Consider the following 17,283-nt stretch of genomic DNA (forward strand, 5'->3'; position numbering starts at 1 on the left):
TGAGACAGTCTGAGACAGAAGAGGATCTATGGGGGACGTCGGAAAGATGAGTACAGTGTTATTTTTTTTCCTACTGCAGGGGCTGGGCAGGCTGTATGCTACAGGGGCTGGGCAGGCTGTATGCTACAGGGGTTGGGCAGGCTGTATGCTACAGGGGCTGGCAGACTATATACTGGGAGGCTGTAACTAATGCATTTCCCACCCTCGGCTTATACTCGAGTCAATAGGTTTTCCCAGTTTTTTGTGTTGAAATTAGGGGTTTCGGCTTATACTCGAGTATATACGGTATATATATATGTTCCACATATTTCCACGTACACAACAATGCAATGCATTTCAAAACAAAAAGCAAACACATCATGTGACTGCAGGAGCCGGGGGGAACCGGAGCCGGGGGGAGCTGATCGGAGCCAGAGGGAGGGGGGGTGACTGGAGCCAAGGGGAGCGGGACCAGAGCCAAGGGGGGGAGGAAGCCAGAGCCTGGATCGGAGGGGGGGAACCCAGAGCAGACCAGGACAAGTGAGGCTGCAGTGAAGCGGAGGTGCCGCTGGCGATCACGGAGAAGTGCTGGCCGGCAGGAGAGTGGATGTGTCGGCCGGCAGTCATGTGGACGTGGGGTCATGGTGGATGTGCCGGCACAGGGCACAAGTACATACCTGCCATGGGCGGCACACGCCCCCGCCCGGAATCATTGAATCTCTGGCAGTGCATGACAGGGGGGGCCCGGGCCACAGAGAACAGAGGCATTAGCCCTGGCCCATCACACAGTCTCAATGGAGACCGCTGCGACCGCGAACGGTAAGCCACTGGCTACAAGTTTTTCATTCCATGTGTCAAGCCACTCCTGTCCCATAGACAATGCCAGAAGCATCTTGCTTGGACCAAAAAGAAAAATAACTGGACTGCTGTACAGGGGCGTATCTAGGAGAGGCTGGGCCCTATGGCAGACTTCTGAATGGGTCCCCCTTCTCCGTTCACCAAGCAGTCTTCTTATCCCAGGGAGGTTGATGGCACATATCTTTCCCAGTAACTGCAGACCTCAGCTGTGTACTGTAGAAGATTTCACTGTTATATACATATTATGCTGTACAATGTGCAGCATATGTATATAATGATGCACATTCACCATTATTAAGTGTGTCACGTCAGATGGCAAGGCTCCCTGACACTGAGGGCCCCAAAGCAGTTGCTATGGTTGCTACTGCTGTAATTAAGCCCCTGCTGCTGCTCATTGGTCCATGGTGTTGTTTTAGATGAAAGTAAATTTAGCATTACAGTTGGAAATCAAGGTGCCAGAGTCTGAAGGAAGAGTGGAGGGGCTCAGAATCCAAGCTACTTGAGGTCTAGTGTGAAGTTTCCACAATTTTTGTTTTCCAACAGGACTTGACACCTGTCCACTCTGCCAAAAGTACCAATAACTGGCTTTATAACCATAGTATCACTGTGCTTGATTAGCAGCAAACTCGCCTGACCAGAGGGACAGGCCAAATTTTCGGGCTCTGTCCTGCTGTCCTGCCCGGCTGGAGGTATATGCCAGGACATTAACTCTGACAGCATCCTCTGGACACCAACATGGCTGATAACAGTGATAACGCAGGGAGCTGTTGGTTCTCTGCACTGTTCCTCTTGTTCTCTGGTAAAATAAAAAAACACAGATACTCACTTTTCCGCATTCTCCCGCAGTAGCTTCTCTCTCCTTTGCTTCTGTTGTATGTAGCAGAGCTTGCAGTTGATGACATGCCGGTTCTGCTACACACAGCAGAAGCAGAGGAGAGATGAACTGCTGCGGGGAAACGTGGAAAGGTGAGTATCTGATTTTTGTTTTACTGTGGGGGTACAGTAACAGAGGAGCAGCTGGGGAGGGAGACACAATCACCTCCTCTACCTGTTAAAATCTGTCCAGCTAAACCCTAGAGTGCATGTGTAAGTCAGGAGTACATTTTCGCCCTTCCAGCTTCTTCTCTTCACTGTTTATGCTCCACAGTTGTTTGATTTCCTGACATTGTTACACATGTGGTAGAAGTTTATCTGCATGGATTTCAGCTAGTTGATGAGCAAACGTCAGAGGGTATATTCAAATATTTTCCTTCGATTGCGTTTAGAAATGTAATCTGTCCAGAATGGGAAGCAGCGTTTCCAGAACACACATGCGTTTCAACTGAAAAGCATGCGATCGGGGGGGCATGGCCTAGCCAAGCATGCTGTAGGACGTTCAGAGCAGAGCTCCCGCCAAGAATCCGATCTGTTATCTGCCCGCAGCCTTGAACTCCCGGTAACCGTGGCCATAGCAAGGGGTATACTACCTAAACACCAGCTCCACTGATCCAGTCCCGGAAAATGCAGAGCCAAAACAAAGGTATCGGAAAATAGCTGACAGGCTGGAGCGTTTCACTCGTCCAGCTTCTGGAAAAAAATCAGCGCCAGCAGAGACTGACTTGCTGATGCCCACTAACCAGGATACCCAGCCCTCAGATGGAGATGTCTCTGATGACCACCCAAGCAGCAAAGGCCTAAACATCGCTCTCCTAACAACCATCAGCGATGTTATGCGTGCTGTGACAAAAGGCAACGCGACCATGACCTCCCTGGTGCAGCAGATAGGAGGTATAAGGGAAGAACATACAGTGCTCAGGCACGATGTTCACAAAATATCTGAGATAACCACAGAAGCGGAGCAACGTACCTCTGTTTTAGAAGATGACATGGGGAAATGCAAGAAGGTCTCCAGAGGTGCTCAACAAGAGATTCTGGCCCTCTGGTCTAAAATGAATGATTTGGAAAACAGGGCCAGACAAAATAATGTCCGCCTGGTGGGCTTTCCAGAAAAGGTGCTGAAGAACCACGAGGAGTTGTCCCGTTCTGGAGGTGCTGTCACACTCAGAGAATAGACTGGGATGGTGTATCCATAAAACCAGTTTTAATAAAAAGTAAAAGGTAAAACACTACGCGTTTCGGCCCCGGGCTGGAGCCTTCGTCAGGTGGATAATTACATACATTCATCTACCACCTCTGCTAGTGACAACCAATTTTGTATGTGTGTGTGTGTATACATGTGTATGTGTATATATATGTATATGTGTATATGTGTTCCTTCCCACACACCTACACATAATGGGTTAACAAAACAGACAGCTACTTCTTTGACACTCACCCGCAGTCTCCTCCTGGATTGCTTCACATCTCATAATGCGATCCCTTTCACAATCTCTCTCCGCTGAACTCGTACTACACGTGACCCCTCTGGGTCACCTAGCAACTCACTCCACACACTGACACAATGTGTCAATATGTTGCCTATAACTATCAACAAATTCCTCTGAACAAGGTCTCCGCTGAAAAGAAAAATCCCCGTGTTCTCTATCCTCCCGTAAAGACTCATAAATCATTGAGCTTTAGGTTGTCAATACCCTGCGTATTTATATACATATATACATATATTATACTGCTCTTCCCTTTTTTTCTTTCTTTTTTTTGCTCACAATGTATCTTTATTAATACTCTTGACATGTCATATCCGATCCACGTCATAAATGTCGTAGAGTTTTTTATGTATAAAAATGTGCAATACACCCACAGAATTGTATGTAATTATCCACCTGACGAAGGCTCCAGCCCGGGGCCGAAACGCGTAGTGTTTTACCTTTTACTTTTTATTAAAACTGGTTTTATGGATACACCATCCCAGTCTATTCTCTGAGTGTGACAGCGCCTCCAGAACGGGACGACTCCTCGTGGTTCTTCAGCACACAGCCAAGTCCGTCAACTCTGGTTTGCCCGGACCTGAGTCCCGTCGGCAGCAGTCCCTCCATCTATTTCACGCTCTATCTTTCGCTGAACCAGGTGAGAGACATTCTATTATATATTTTCCTTATCAAACAATACACTTGAATCCTTTGCGTTTTTTGTCTCCCCCTCCTATTGGCCACGTTGATGCATACCTGTGGATCCCCACATTAACGCATCTAACACCAGCCCTCCATTTGTTTCCAGAAAAGGTGGAAGGACAAAATACAATGGCCTTTATTGAACAATGGCTACTACAAAAATTTGGCGCTGAAGCATTATCTCCACTGTACGCCATAGAAAGGGCGCACTGAGTTACCACCTGGCCCTTGCAGCCCAGGTCCAGGATCCATCATAGCCAAAGTCCTGCACTTCAAAGATATGGAGACTATCTTATGCCTTGCCCGTGAACATCGTGACCTAACGGTTAATGGGCCCAAAGTATTACTTTTCCCGGATTATTCCATTAAAGTAGAGAAATGCAGAGCCAACTTTATTGATATAAAGAGGCGACTACAGAATCTGAAGGTGGTGTACTCAATGATTTTTCCGGCTCTCACACTTTTTTGAAGATCTGGGAGGTTTGTTGGATTGGCTTGACCAGCATGAAGTCCAGCTAAAGGCCTTGGTGGCAGAGGCCCAACACCAGGACTGATGGCGAGAACAGTTTTGAGTATCCTTTATGTGGTTGTCGGGACACTTACCTAAGGCTGAGTTAATAATACAGGTTCTGATATGTCGTTCTGTGGGTCTTTCCACGTACTGCTGGTCAGTCGTGGGAGAACTGTAAAATGGCGGGTACTGTACTGCAATGTATATGTTATAGTTATTGATGGTAGCTTTATATTGCTATGTCAATCCTCTGAAGAAGTGTAAGGGGAAGTAAAGAGGTGAGAAAAGAGCACTTGGCGGGTATTTGATTACAAATTTGATTACAAATTCACCCATTACAAATGTGGTGGTTTTTCCTGTAATAGGAAGTTTTCAAGGGCAGCAGGGGAGGGGTAAGGGTAATTGTTTAAGGGTTCATAGCCAGGGCTACAATTTTTCTGAACAATTTTCAAGGTATTATGAGAATTATGAAATATTACAACCACCGCTTATAATACCTGAAATATCACATGGATACATATGTTCCTGTAGTTAGCTAGAATGTCAGGGCCTTTCAGACCCCACAAAAAGAATGGGAGTTTTTCAGTATCTATTAAGACAGCAGCCAGGGATCTACAGTCATGGCCATAAGTTTTGAGAATGAGACAAATATTATATTATATTGCTTTACAGTTGGCATGAGACAAGACTGGTAGTATCGTTCACCTTGTCTTCTCCGAACAACCTGTTTTCCGGATGTTCCAAACAATCGGAAAGGGAAATCATGAGAGAAAATGACTTTACCCCAGTCCTCAGCACTCCACTCCCTGTACCTTTTGCAGAATATCAGTCTGTCTCTGATGTTTTTTCTGGAGAGAAGTGGCTTCTTTGCTTGCCTCCTTGACACCAGGCCTTGCTCCAAGAGTCTCCGCCTCACACCTGCCTGCTGCCGTTCCTGAGCAAACTCTGCACTGCTGGTAGCCCATTCCCGAAGCAGAAACACTTTTAAGAGATGGTTCTGGTGCTTTGTCCTTCTTGGGCCCTCTGGAGCCTTTTTGGCAACAATGGAACCTCTCTCCTTGAATTCCTTGATGATGCAATAGATTGCACCTCAGTCACCAATCTTTCTATCTGCGATACTCTTCCCTGTTGGGCCAGTTTTGTGCAGTACAATGATGATTGCACGTGTTTCTTTAGAGATAGCCATGGGTAGCAGAAGAGAAAGATGATGCCAAGCACCAGCCTCCTTTTAAAGTGTGGTTCTTACTTTGTGACAGATTGATCTCCAGCCCTGTCCTCATCAACACCCACACATGTGTTAATGGAGCAATCACTGAAACGATGTTAGCTGCTCCTTTTAAGGCAGGCCTGCAATGAAGTTGAAATGTGTTTGGGGGGAAAAAAATTTCATTTTCTAGGCAAATACTGACTTTGCAATTAATTGCTGTTTAGCTGATCACTCTTTATAACATTCTTGAGTATATGCAAATTGCCATTATAAAACCTGATGCAGTGGACTTTGTAAAAATTAACATTTGTATCATTATCCAAACTTATGGCCATGACTGTACTGCTTACAAGAAACTTATATGTCCAGGGATCGTCTGTCTCCGTTACACAATGTGTGGTTAGGGTTTGAGTGCCACGCGGCTTACTCCTCATACACAAGAGGAGTTAGTATCCTAGTACATAAAAGCATACCTTTTCAGTGTATGGAAAAAACGGTGGATGCTGAGGGGAGGTTTATATGTTTGTACTGCAAAGTGGGCTCTCAAGTTTTTTTGCTGGTGACTGCGTATATTACCCGCCCCATATTCCAGCGTGGTACTTCAGTGCATATTGGAGTATGACGCTAAATACTCTGGGATACCGTGTTTGATTGTTGGAGATTTTAATAACATAGCCCAATATGATCTAGATAAATGCAGAATTGCCCATGGTCAGCTGGGGCAGGGGATGACCCCATTTGGTCTTCTGCTGCCTGAAGTTGATCTGCTAGATGTGTGGAGACGTCAACACCCGCAAGAGAGACAGTACTCAGACTGCTCCTCTACCTTTGCTTCGCTGTCCCACCTAGATCTTACCCTGGGGAACTCGATGGCAATGACCAAAGTGGGGTAGGTGCAGTATCTTCCTCGCTCCCTGTCTGACCACTCTCCAGTGTTGACTCCACTGTCTATCTATGATACCCCCAGGGTGGTGAATAGATTGTGGCGTTTTACCCCCTTTTGGTTGTCCATTCCTAGTGTAACGAGTGGTTTGGAAATAGAGATAAGTAGGTTCAGCGAAGAAGATGTGGGCTCAGAGTCTGTCTAATGTGTGGGAAGTGCTAAAAGGGCATTTAAGAGGTATATTGATGAAGAATATTAGTGCTACTAAAACGCGATCCCGCGCTCTAGATGTTGCGATACATAGGGAAATGGAACCAGCAGAATAGCGTTTGTTTGTCCTGATAGACAGAACAGATTGAGGAATGCACAGTCATCTTTACTCTTTTCTCACCTGTTAGAAGTAGCTAATGGCAAGAGTATGTTTGCCAATCAATGCTTCTTTAAGGAAGGGGAAAGAGTTGGGCATCTTTTGTCAGTGATCACAAAGGCACTTCCCATACACTGTGACACAGCGGGAGTAATAAAAGTGCTAGTAGACGTCTACTCCACCCTTTATCAGTCAAAGAGACAGTCATCAGAGGAGAATATGCTAGTATTCCTTAGTACGCTGGCTCTTCCCAAATTATCAGCAGAAGACAGGGAGATGCTGGAGCAACCCCTTACCTTGGAGGAGCTAGAAGGTGCAGCTGGAGGAATGGCAAATGATAAGGCCTCTGGGGTAGATGGCCTTCCAACTGAGGTGTACAAGCAGTATGGGGAAGTTCTTCTTCCTCAGCTGCTTAAAGTGTTCCAAGATGCTTTTGCAAAAGGCTCGCTCCCTCTATCCATGCAGGAAGCTACTATAGTGGTGCTGCCAAAGGAAAGCAAGGACCCTCTTTTGCCAGATTCGTATAGACGCATTTCGCTGCAAACATCGGATGTAAAGCTCCTTGCCAAGGCAATGGCCAACCGTCTAATTAGGGTTATTACACCTATAATAAATGAAGACCAAACTGGATTTCTGCCTCTGAAATCCACCTCTATCAATATCAGGAGACTGTTTCTTGGACTGTTTCATGTTATTTGGAAAAATTTGAGGTGATAAGTTTTGCGCTTAATTCTGAAAAAATTTTAAATTTGGCAAAAATTCTTGGAAAAATTCTTCATTTTCAAACTTTGAAATGTTCTGCTTTCCAGGCAGATAGTTAAACTACCCAAAAAGCTTAATAGCTAACATTTCTGGAATGTCGCTTTATGCTGGAATATTTTATGCGTCATCTAATTTTTCTAGGATGTTATGAGGCTTTGCACTTTAATTGCAATTTTTCTCATTTTCATGACAATCGCCAAACTCACATTTTGAGGGACAATTCAACTTTAAAGTTTGAGAGGCCTAAATAATAGTAAAACCACATAAATTACCCCAGTATAGAAACTACATCTAAACCAAGCTCATCAACAACCTGCTCTTCTTTTAGATTCTTATGCCCTGGTTTTTACAAAAAAGGCTTTTAAAATCATGCAAATGAACCTGAGGGGCTCCAGGCTCCATTAACCCCTATGGAGCCTGGAGACCCTCAGGCTAATTTGCTAAATTTTTAAAGCCCTTTTTTCTCAAAAACAAGGGCCTAAGAAGCTAAAAGAACAGCAGATCCTTCCAGAGGGGGCACATTCCAGTATGTCTGTATGTTTGGTTTACAATCCTTGATAGATGTCCTTTAACCCCTAGGCGCACCTAGGCGCACCCTAGGGGCTAGATGCTTAGCGCACCGGGACGTAGTATAACGTCTAGCTTCTGGGACCGGCTCACGAACGGAGCCGGTACCAGAAGCAGCGGCTGTCAGCTGTCTATCACAGCTGACACCGCGCTGTAACACCCGCGATCGGAGCCGGCTCCGATCGCGGGTGTTAACCCCTTACACGCCGCGGTCAAGCATGACCGCGGCGTGTAAGGGTGTTCCTGCTGTGGATCGGATCCCCCGTGCCGCTTACCGGGGAATCCGATCCTCTTCCGGGCAGCTCCGAGGACTGGCATGTGCCCCGGAGCTGCCCGGTCTCCATGGCAGCCAGACCCCTTCCGGGTCTGACTGCAAACTGTCTGAGCATGCGCAAGCTTGCTCAGACAGTTTACACTGCTCTACAATAAAATAGTATTGTAGAGCAGTGTATTGAACTTAAACCAGTGATCAGAGCATCACTGGTTTAAGTTCAAGTATGTATAAGTAAAAAAAATGCAAAAACAGTTAACACTACACATTATAATAAATAAAAAATAAATACATAAAATATAAGCCCCTAAAATGTCACTTTCCCATAAAAAACTTAATAAAGTATAAAAAAACATAAAAACACAAAAAAAACCTGCATATTTGGTATTGCCGCGTCCGTAACAATCTGCATAATAAAACAGAATTGTTACTGGACCCGCACGGTAAACGCCGGAGGAAAAAAACGCAAAAAACGTTCCGAAAAAAGATAATTTTTAATTAATACCCTATAAAAAATGCTCTAAAAAGTGATTTTAAAAATTTTATGCACTCTAAAATAAGCCCACTAAAAAGAACAACTGTTCTCGCAAAAAATAAGCCCCTAACCAGATTTGTCAGCCAAAAAATAAAAAAGTTATGCATATGAAAAGATGGTGATGCTAAAATGAATAAGATTTTCTCCAAATTAGTTTTTATTCAGTACAATTGAATAAAATACACAAAACCCCCACATATTTGGTATCCCTGCGTCCGTAACAATCTGTATAATAAAACAGAATTGTTATTAGATCCGCAAAGTGTACCCCGTAAAAAACAACCTAAAAAAACTCTCTCTGAAAAAGATGATTTTTTATTAATGCCCTTTAAAAATGCTCTAAAAAAAGTGATTTTAAAAAGTTACGCAATCTAAAATAAGACCACTAAAAAGAGCTATCATTCTTGCAAAAAATAAGCCCTTAAACAGATTTGTGAGGTGAAAAATAAAAAAGTTATACATATGAAAGACGGTGATGCTAAAATTAACAACAATTTTGCCAAATTACTTTTTACTCAGTAAAAATGGTAAAAAATAAAAAATATATATAAATGAAGTATTTTCATAATCGTGGCGACCCATAGAATAAAAATAATATACTATTTTTATGGTATGGTTAACGGCCAAATAAAAAACACATAAAAATTTTCCTAAAAATTGATGATTTTCATTTCCTCCACCATCAAAGAGTTAATTAAATCTCACCAATTAGCTGTAGATGCCCCAAAATTACATACCAGAAAAGTGCATCTCATGTGGCAAAAGAAATAAGCCCCTATAGGTCCTCATTAAAAAAAAGAAAAAAATTATAGCCTGTACAATGTGACATAGCAAATCTGATTTGGATGGCGCCTCCTTCCCTTCTATGCCCGGCCGTGCGCCCATACAGAAGTTACCACCACATATAGAGTATCCGTGTACTCGGGAGAAATTGGGTATCAAACTTTGTGGAGCCTTTTTTAATTTAATCCATTTTAAATGTTTAATTTTCCACCCAAAATGAGTGTATTGTGAAAAAATATTACAATTTGCAGACTGCACCTCCATTTTGTTTTAACCCCTATAAAACACGTAAAGGGTTAACAAACTTCTTAAAAGTAGTTTTTCATACGTTGAGGGGTGTAGTTTGCAAAATGGGGTAATTTACGAGTCTTGCTATTATTTAGGCCTCTCAGTGTCAATTAGAAGTTGAGCAGGTCCATCTAAGTACGGGTTTTGGCGATTTTACAAAAAATGTGAAAAATGTAACTAAATTCTGAGCCTCATAACATTCTAGTAAAATATGTGGAATCTTAAAAAACCATGCCAACATAAATCAGACATTTGGGAAATGTAAGTTATGAATTTATTTGGGTGCTATGACTGTCTGCATCAAAAGTAGAGAATTTAGAACGTTGAAAATAAAGAATTTTTCAAAATTTTTGCCAAATTTTGTTTTTTTTCATAACTAAACGCAAAAGATTTCATCCAAATTTTTAAACTAATTTGAAGTACAATGTGTCACGAGAAAACAATCTCAAAATCCCCTGGATATCTCATAGCGTTCCAAAGCTATAACCACTTATAGTGACACAGGTCAGATTTGAAAAATGGGACCGCGTCCTTAAGGCCAAAATAGGCTGTGTCCCCTAGGGGTTAAGTGTTTCACAAAACAAAATAGAAGTGTGATTTAGAAACTTTTGAATTCTTTTAGAAAGTACAGTCCTTTAAGCCAAAAATTACACTTTTGTAATGTATTAAATAATTAACTGCTCTGAGAAGTTTGATACCCGATTTCTCCCGGATGTACCGATATCCCATATGTGGTGGTAAACTTCTGTATGGGGACACGGCCAGGCATAGAATGAAAGCATTTTTTTGATAATGCGAACATATGAGGGCTTCTTATTTGCGGGGTGAAAAATAATGTATACATACTTAATTCGCAGGGGGGGGGGGGGGTTCTATAGCTTATTCCCGAAATTCTATTAAGTATTTTGAAGGGGACACAAACAAAATCATTAATTTTTATTTTGGATTTTTAGCACTTTTTTTTTTTATCCTTCTCGCCATAACATAAAATAAAATAACATTTTATCTTTATTCTCTGGTTCACTACGATTTTGTTGATAACTCAATTTTGTTTTTCTCTTGTTTGCTTAATTTTACTGAGCAAAACCAATATTGGAGAAAATCCCTTTTGTTTTTATCGACAACTTTTCAGGAGCATAACTTCTGTGTGTTGTTCTTCTGTTGTATTACATGTTGTACTTCTGCTGCTCTTTTCAGTTGTATTATATTAAGGTGCATCACCTTGTTAGAACATTTTTTTGTGAGGGTATTTGATTAAAAATGTTTATTGTATAACAGGAATTTTTTTGTGTTTTTACGTCATTCACCAAGCGGGTTCAATATTTTAGATTTATTGTACAGATTAATACAAACATGGTGATACCAAATATGTACTTTTTTGTGTTTTAGATATTTTTATTTTTTTCTAGACTTGGGCTAGACTTCATCCAATCGCTTGTTCAAGCTCTTTATTTACAAAACTGTCCTGAGACAGAATAGAGCCTTATCGGTCAGGCCTAAATCTTAACTTTTAATCAATTGGTAAGATTGGTAAGATAACAAAATATTTATCACATATTGTTTCTTAAAATTCCAGGTTGAGGCTGCAGTCCTTCCTACTGGGAGTAGACCTTATCCCCTGATGACGCTGGTTTTCTGGCAAAACATGTTGGGGAGCTTTTGTTTGGCTTTTAATTGACTCGTTTGAGGCTGGTTCATTGATGGGTCGCTGCAGAGACTCGCTTGTGTATTTACAGGCTGAGTAAACACTCAGCATTATAAGTGCAGATAGGAAGGACAGCAGCCTCAACCTGTGAATTTTAAGAAACAATATGTGATAAATATTTTGTTAGAGTATCTTACCAATTGAATAAAAGTTAAGTTTTAGGCCTGACTGATAAGGCTCTATTCTGTCGCAGAACAGTTTTGTAAATAAATCGCTATATTGCCTTGACAGTCCTAAAAGGGCTATTTTTTTGTGTTTAAAAAAATTAGCTCTTACACTGCACTACAATTGTAGTGTATAATGTAAGTACCTGAGCATGTTGACTCAGTTAATTACAGATAGGTCCTGCTAGGGGTCGAATCAGGCATGAAGAGGAGCCAGCAGTGTGTGGGCACACGCCGGTCCCCGGGGCTGCTGTAGGAAGGATCGGATCCCCCAGTAAGCTTGGAGTTTTTCCAATCCCGGGTGTTAGTGCCAGGTCTTGGCTGTGATGACGACACCAGCACTTACAGGACCCGATGTCCAATCTTCTTCTGATGCACTGACGTAAAAAGGTAGCGAGTCAGAAGGAGTACCCCTAATGGCCGCTGTAAAAACACCATACAGCGGTCATTAAGGGGTTAACGATTGCATACGTTTCAGTTTTAACAGATATGCGATCGGGCCAAGCCCCTCCCCATTCCAGTTAGATTGTTTATTAACACAATCCAAATAAAAAGTGTGAACAAAGCCTCCAGTTATTCCAGCGTCTTAACTAAAGTCAGGAAACAGGCCATAACAAGATCCAGAGAGACCTGAAAACAAAATCAAAGGACTAGAATGTAATACGGACATAGGATAAAGGACAGGATCAAAATCTGTAACCTATGCAATGTAAAAAGCAGGAACAGAAGCATTGCAACTAGAGATGAGCGAGCACTAAAATGCTCGGGTACACGTTATTCGAGACAAACTTTTCCCGATGCTCGAGTGCTCGTTTCGAGTAACGAGCCCCATTGAAGTCAATGGGAGACTCGAGCATTTTTCAAGGGGACCAAGGCTCTGCACAGGGAAGCTTGGCCAAACACCTGGGAACCTCAGAAAAGGATGGAAACACCACGGAAATGGACAGGAAACAGCAGGGGCAGCATGCATGAATGCCTCTGAGGCTGCTTAATCGCACCATTATGCCAAAATTATGGGCAACAGCATGGCCATGACAGAGTGACCGAATGAGGCTAGATAGCATCTAAAACATCCAATAATTGACCCTGACACTATAGGGGACGGCATGCAGAGGCAGCGGCAGCAGCGGCAGGCTAGAGAGTGTCATGGCAACATACCCTAAATGGACTCAGGCTTCAAACCAATGGGTGGCAGAGAGGAACCAAAGGAGGTGAGCAAGAAGCGCTCAAATAATATCGGTACATGATAAAAGTTTGCCAGTATATTTTGTGGATTACACAGCAGGGTGGCGACAAAGTTAACATGGAAGCCATGAAAACAATCCAAAATTCTGCCTGACACAGCTCGTTTGATAAGGGGACCATGTATGGAGGCAGTGAACTAGTAGTAGATTAAAGGTGCTGCGGTTAAAACTATGTTAGTTGGATCTTGGCATGGAGCTGGCGCTCCGCTGCCAGGCGAGCTTTCGCCAATCCAAGCCCCTGTCTCTAGGCTACTCCCCAAACAGCACTTCTAAGAACCTTTTGTATAAGATCAAGTGTAGTAGCGTTCTTATAAGTTTGGGATATGGCGGGTGAGGGGAATGTAAACATCTGCGCAAGAAGCGCTGAAATAATATCCGTAAATGAAAAAAGTTTTCCAGTATATTTTGTGGCTTACACAGCACGGTGGCGACAAAGTTAACAAGTTTGATGTGGAATGCCCTGTAATAGCTCTTGGGCGGTGTGCCTTTTATCACCTAGGCTCAGCAGTTTGAGCACCGCCTGCTGTCGCTTAGCGACGGCACTGCTGCTGTGCCTAGAGCTACCGACTGATGGCGCCATGCCCACGGATGGTAATTCGGAGGAGGAGGTGGAGGAGGGGTGGGAGGAGGAGGAGGCATAGTAGGCCTGAAACGCCTGGACCGAGGTAGGCCCCGCAATCCTCTGCGTCGGCAGTATATGACCAGCCCCAGGGTCAGACTCGGTCCCAGCCTGCACCAAGTTAAGTGTAGTAGCGTTCTTATAAGTTTGGAATATGGCGGGTGAGGGGAATGTAAACAGATGCGCAAGAAGCGCTGAAATAATATCCGTAAATGGTAAAAGTTTGCCAGTATATTTTGAGGATTACACAGCAGGGTGGCGACAAAGTTAACAAGTTTGTTGTGGAAGCCATGAAAACAACCCAAAATTCTGCCTGACACAGCACGTTTGATAAGGCGGCCATGTATGGAGGCAGTGAACTAGTAGTAGATTAAAGGTGCTGCAGTTAAAACTATGTTAGTTGGTTCTTGGCATGGAGCTGGCGCTCCGCTGCCAGGCGAGCTTTCGCCAATCCAAGCCCCTGTCTCTAGACTACTCCCCAAATAGCACTTCTAAGAACCTTTTGTATAAGATCAAGTGTAGTAGCGTTCTTATAAGTTTAGGATATGGCGGGTGAGGGGAATGTAAACAGATGCGCAAGAAGCGATGAAATAATATCCCTAAATGGTAAAAGTTTGCCAGTGTATTTTGTGGATAACACAGCAGGGTGGCGACAAAGTTAACAACTTTGATGTGGAATCCATGAAAACAACCCAAATTTCGGCCTGACACACCTCGTTTGATAAAGGGACGATGTATGGAGGCAGCTATATGGACGACTTTTGGAGGTAGCAATGGAGACAACGTGTGGAGGCTGCTATGGAGACAATTCAATTTGGATAGTGCCTGTATGTGGCAGTCCAAAAAAGTTTTCAAACCAGAGGAGCAGGTAGGTGGCCCTCCATAAAAATGGAATAGATTGAGTGCCTGTATGTGGCAGTCCAAAAAAGTTTTCAAACCAGAGGAGCAGGTAGGTGGCCCTCCATAAAAATGGAATAGATTGAGTGCCTGTATGTGGCAGTCCAAAAAAGTTTTCAAACCAGAGGAGCAGGTAGGTGGCCCTCCATAAAAATGGAATAGATTGAGTGCCTGTATGTGGCAGTCCAAAAAAGTTTTCAAACCAGAGGAGCAGGTAGGTGGCCCTCCAGAAAAATTGAATAGATTGAGTGCCTGTATGTGGCAGTCCAAAAAAGTTTTCAAACCAGAGGAGCAGGTAGGTGGCCCTCCATAAAAATGGAATAGATTGAGTGCCTGTATGTGGCAGTCCAAAAAGTTTTCAAACCAGAGGAGCAGGTAGGTGGCCCTCCAGAAAAATGGAATAGATTGAGTGCCTGTATGTGGCAGTCCAATAAAGTTTTCAAACCAGAGGAGCAGGTAGGTGGCCCTCCATAAAAATGGAATAGATTGAGTGCCTGTATGTGGCAGTCCAAAAAAGTTTTCAAACCAGAGGAGCAGGTAGGTGGCCCTCCAGAAAAATTGAATAGATTGAGTGCCTGTATGTGGCACTCCCAAAAATTGTTTAAAACAGAGGACCGGGTCGGTGGCCCTCCATAAAAATTAAATGCATAAAGTACTATAGCTAGAGCCAGTGGGCCCTGTCAAAAAATAGCCAGTTTCCTCTGCTTTACTGTACAAAGAGGAGGAGAAGGAGGAAAATGAGGAGGAGGAGGAGTGGATAAATTATTCAGGTTGAGCTTCCTTCACCTGGTGGAGATTGGAAATTAGGAGAAATCCAGGCTTTATTCATCTTGATAAGCGTCAGCCTGTCAGCGCTGTCAGTCGACAGGCGTGTACGCTTATCGGTGATGATGCCACCAGCTGCACTGAAAACCCGTTCGGACAAGACGCTAGCGGCAGGGCAGGCAAGAACCTCCAAGGCGTACAGCGCCAGTTCGTGCCACATGTCCAGCTTTGAAACCCAGTAGTTGTAGGGAGCTGTGTGATCATTTAGGACGATGGTATGGTCAGCTACGTACTCCCTCACCATCTTTCTGTAAGGATCAGCCCTACTCTGCCGAGACTGGGGACAGGTGACAGTGTCTTGCTGGGGTGACATAAAGCTGGCAAAAGCCTTGTAAAGCGTACCCTTGCCAGTGCTGGACAAGCTGCCTGCTCGCCTACTCTCCCTCGCTACTTGTCCCGCAGAACTACGCACTCTGCCGCTAGCGCTGTCAGAAGGGAAATACTGTTTCAGCTTGTGCACCAGGGCCTGCTGGTATTCATGCATTCTCACACTCCTTTCCTCTCCAGGGATGAGAGTGGAAAGATTTTGCTTGTACCGTGGGTCCAGGAGAGTGAACACCCAGTAATCGGTGCTGGAATAAATTCTTTGAACGCGAGGGTCACGGGATAGGCAGCCTAGCATGAAATCTGCCATATGCGCCAGAGTACCAACGCGTAAGAATTCACTCCCCTCTCTGGCCTGACTGTCCATTTCCTCCTCCTCCAACTCCTCCAACTCCTCTTCTTCTGCCCATACACGCTGAACAGTGAAGGACTCAACAATGGTCCCCTCTTGTGTCTCGCCAACATTCTCCTCCTCTTCCTCCTCATCCTCCTCCACCTCCACCTCCTCCGATATGCGCTGAGAAACAGACCTAAGGGTGCTTTGGCTATCAACAAGGGAATCTTCTTCCCCCGTCTCTTGTGAGGAGCGCAAAGCTTCCGACTTCATGCTGACCAGAGAGTTTTTCAACAGGCCAAGCAGCGGGATGGTGAGGCTGATGATGGCGGCATCGCCACTGACCATCTGTGTTGACTCCTCAAAGTTACTCAGCACCTGACAGATATCAGACATCCACGTCCACTCCTCATTGTAGACTTGAGGAAGCTGACTGACCTGACTACCAGTTCTGGTGGAAGTTGACATCTGGCAGTCTACAATCGCTCGGCGCTGCTGGTAAACTCTGGATAACATGGTCAGTGTTGAATTCCACCTCGTGGGCACGTCGCACAACAGTCGGTGAGCGGGCAGTTGGAGGCGGCGCTGCGCTGCCCTGAGAGTGGCAGCATCTGTGCTGGACTTCCTGAAATGCGCACAGATGCGGCGCACCTTCGTGAGCAAATCAGACAGATTGGGGTATGTCTTGAGGAAACGCTGAACTATCAGATTTAACACATGGGCCAGGCATGGCACATGTGTCAGTCTGCCGAGTTGCAGAGCCGCCACCAGGTTACGGCCGTTGTCACACACAACCATGCCTGGCTTCAGGTTCAGCGGTGCCAGCCACAGATCAGTCTGCGCCGTGATGCCCTGTAATAGTTCTTGGGCGGTGTGCCTTTTATCGCCTAGGCTCAGCAGTTTGAGCACCGCCTGCTGTCGCTTAGCGACGGCACTGCTGCTGTGCCTAGAGCTACCGACTGATAGCGCCATGCCCACGGATGGTAATTCGGAGGAGGAGGAGGTGGAGGAGGGGTGGGAGGAGGAGGAGGCATAGTAGGCCTGAAACACCTGGACCGAGGTAGGCCCCGCAATCCTCGGCGTCGGCAGTATATGACCAGCCGCAGGGTCAGA

The 17,283-nt window shown here is 44.4% G+C and overlaps 1 protein-coding gene across 3 annotated transcripts in view; it reads left to right on the forward strand.

The window, feature by feature from the left end:
• Window positions 1–17,283, forward strand: part of IFNLR1 (interferon lambda receptor 1) — a 62,740-nt gene that overhangs the window by 20,435 nt on the left and 25,022 nt on the right. The gene's annotated exons all lie outside the window — the stretch shown is intronic.

This window comes from Engystomops pustulosus, chromosome 2 (genome assembly GCF_040894005.1).
Source record: "Engystomops pustulosus chromosome 2, aEngPut4.maternal, whole genome shotgun sequence".
NCBI classification, from domain to species: Eukaryota; Metazoa; Chordata; class Amphibia; order Anura; family Leptodactylidae; genus Engystomops; species Engystomops pustulosus.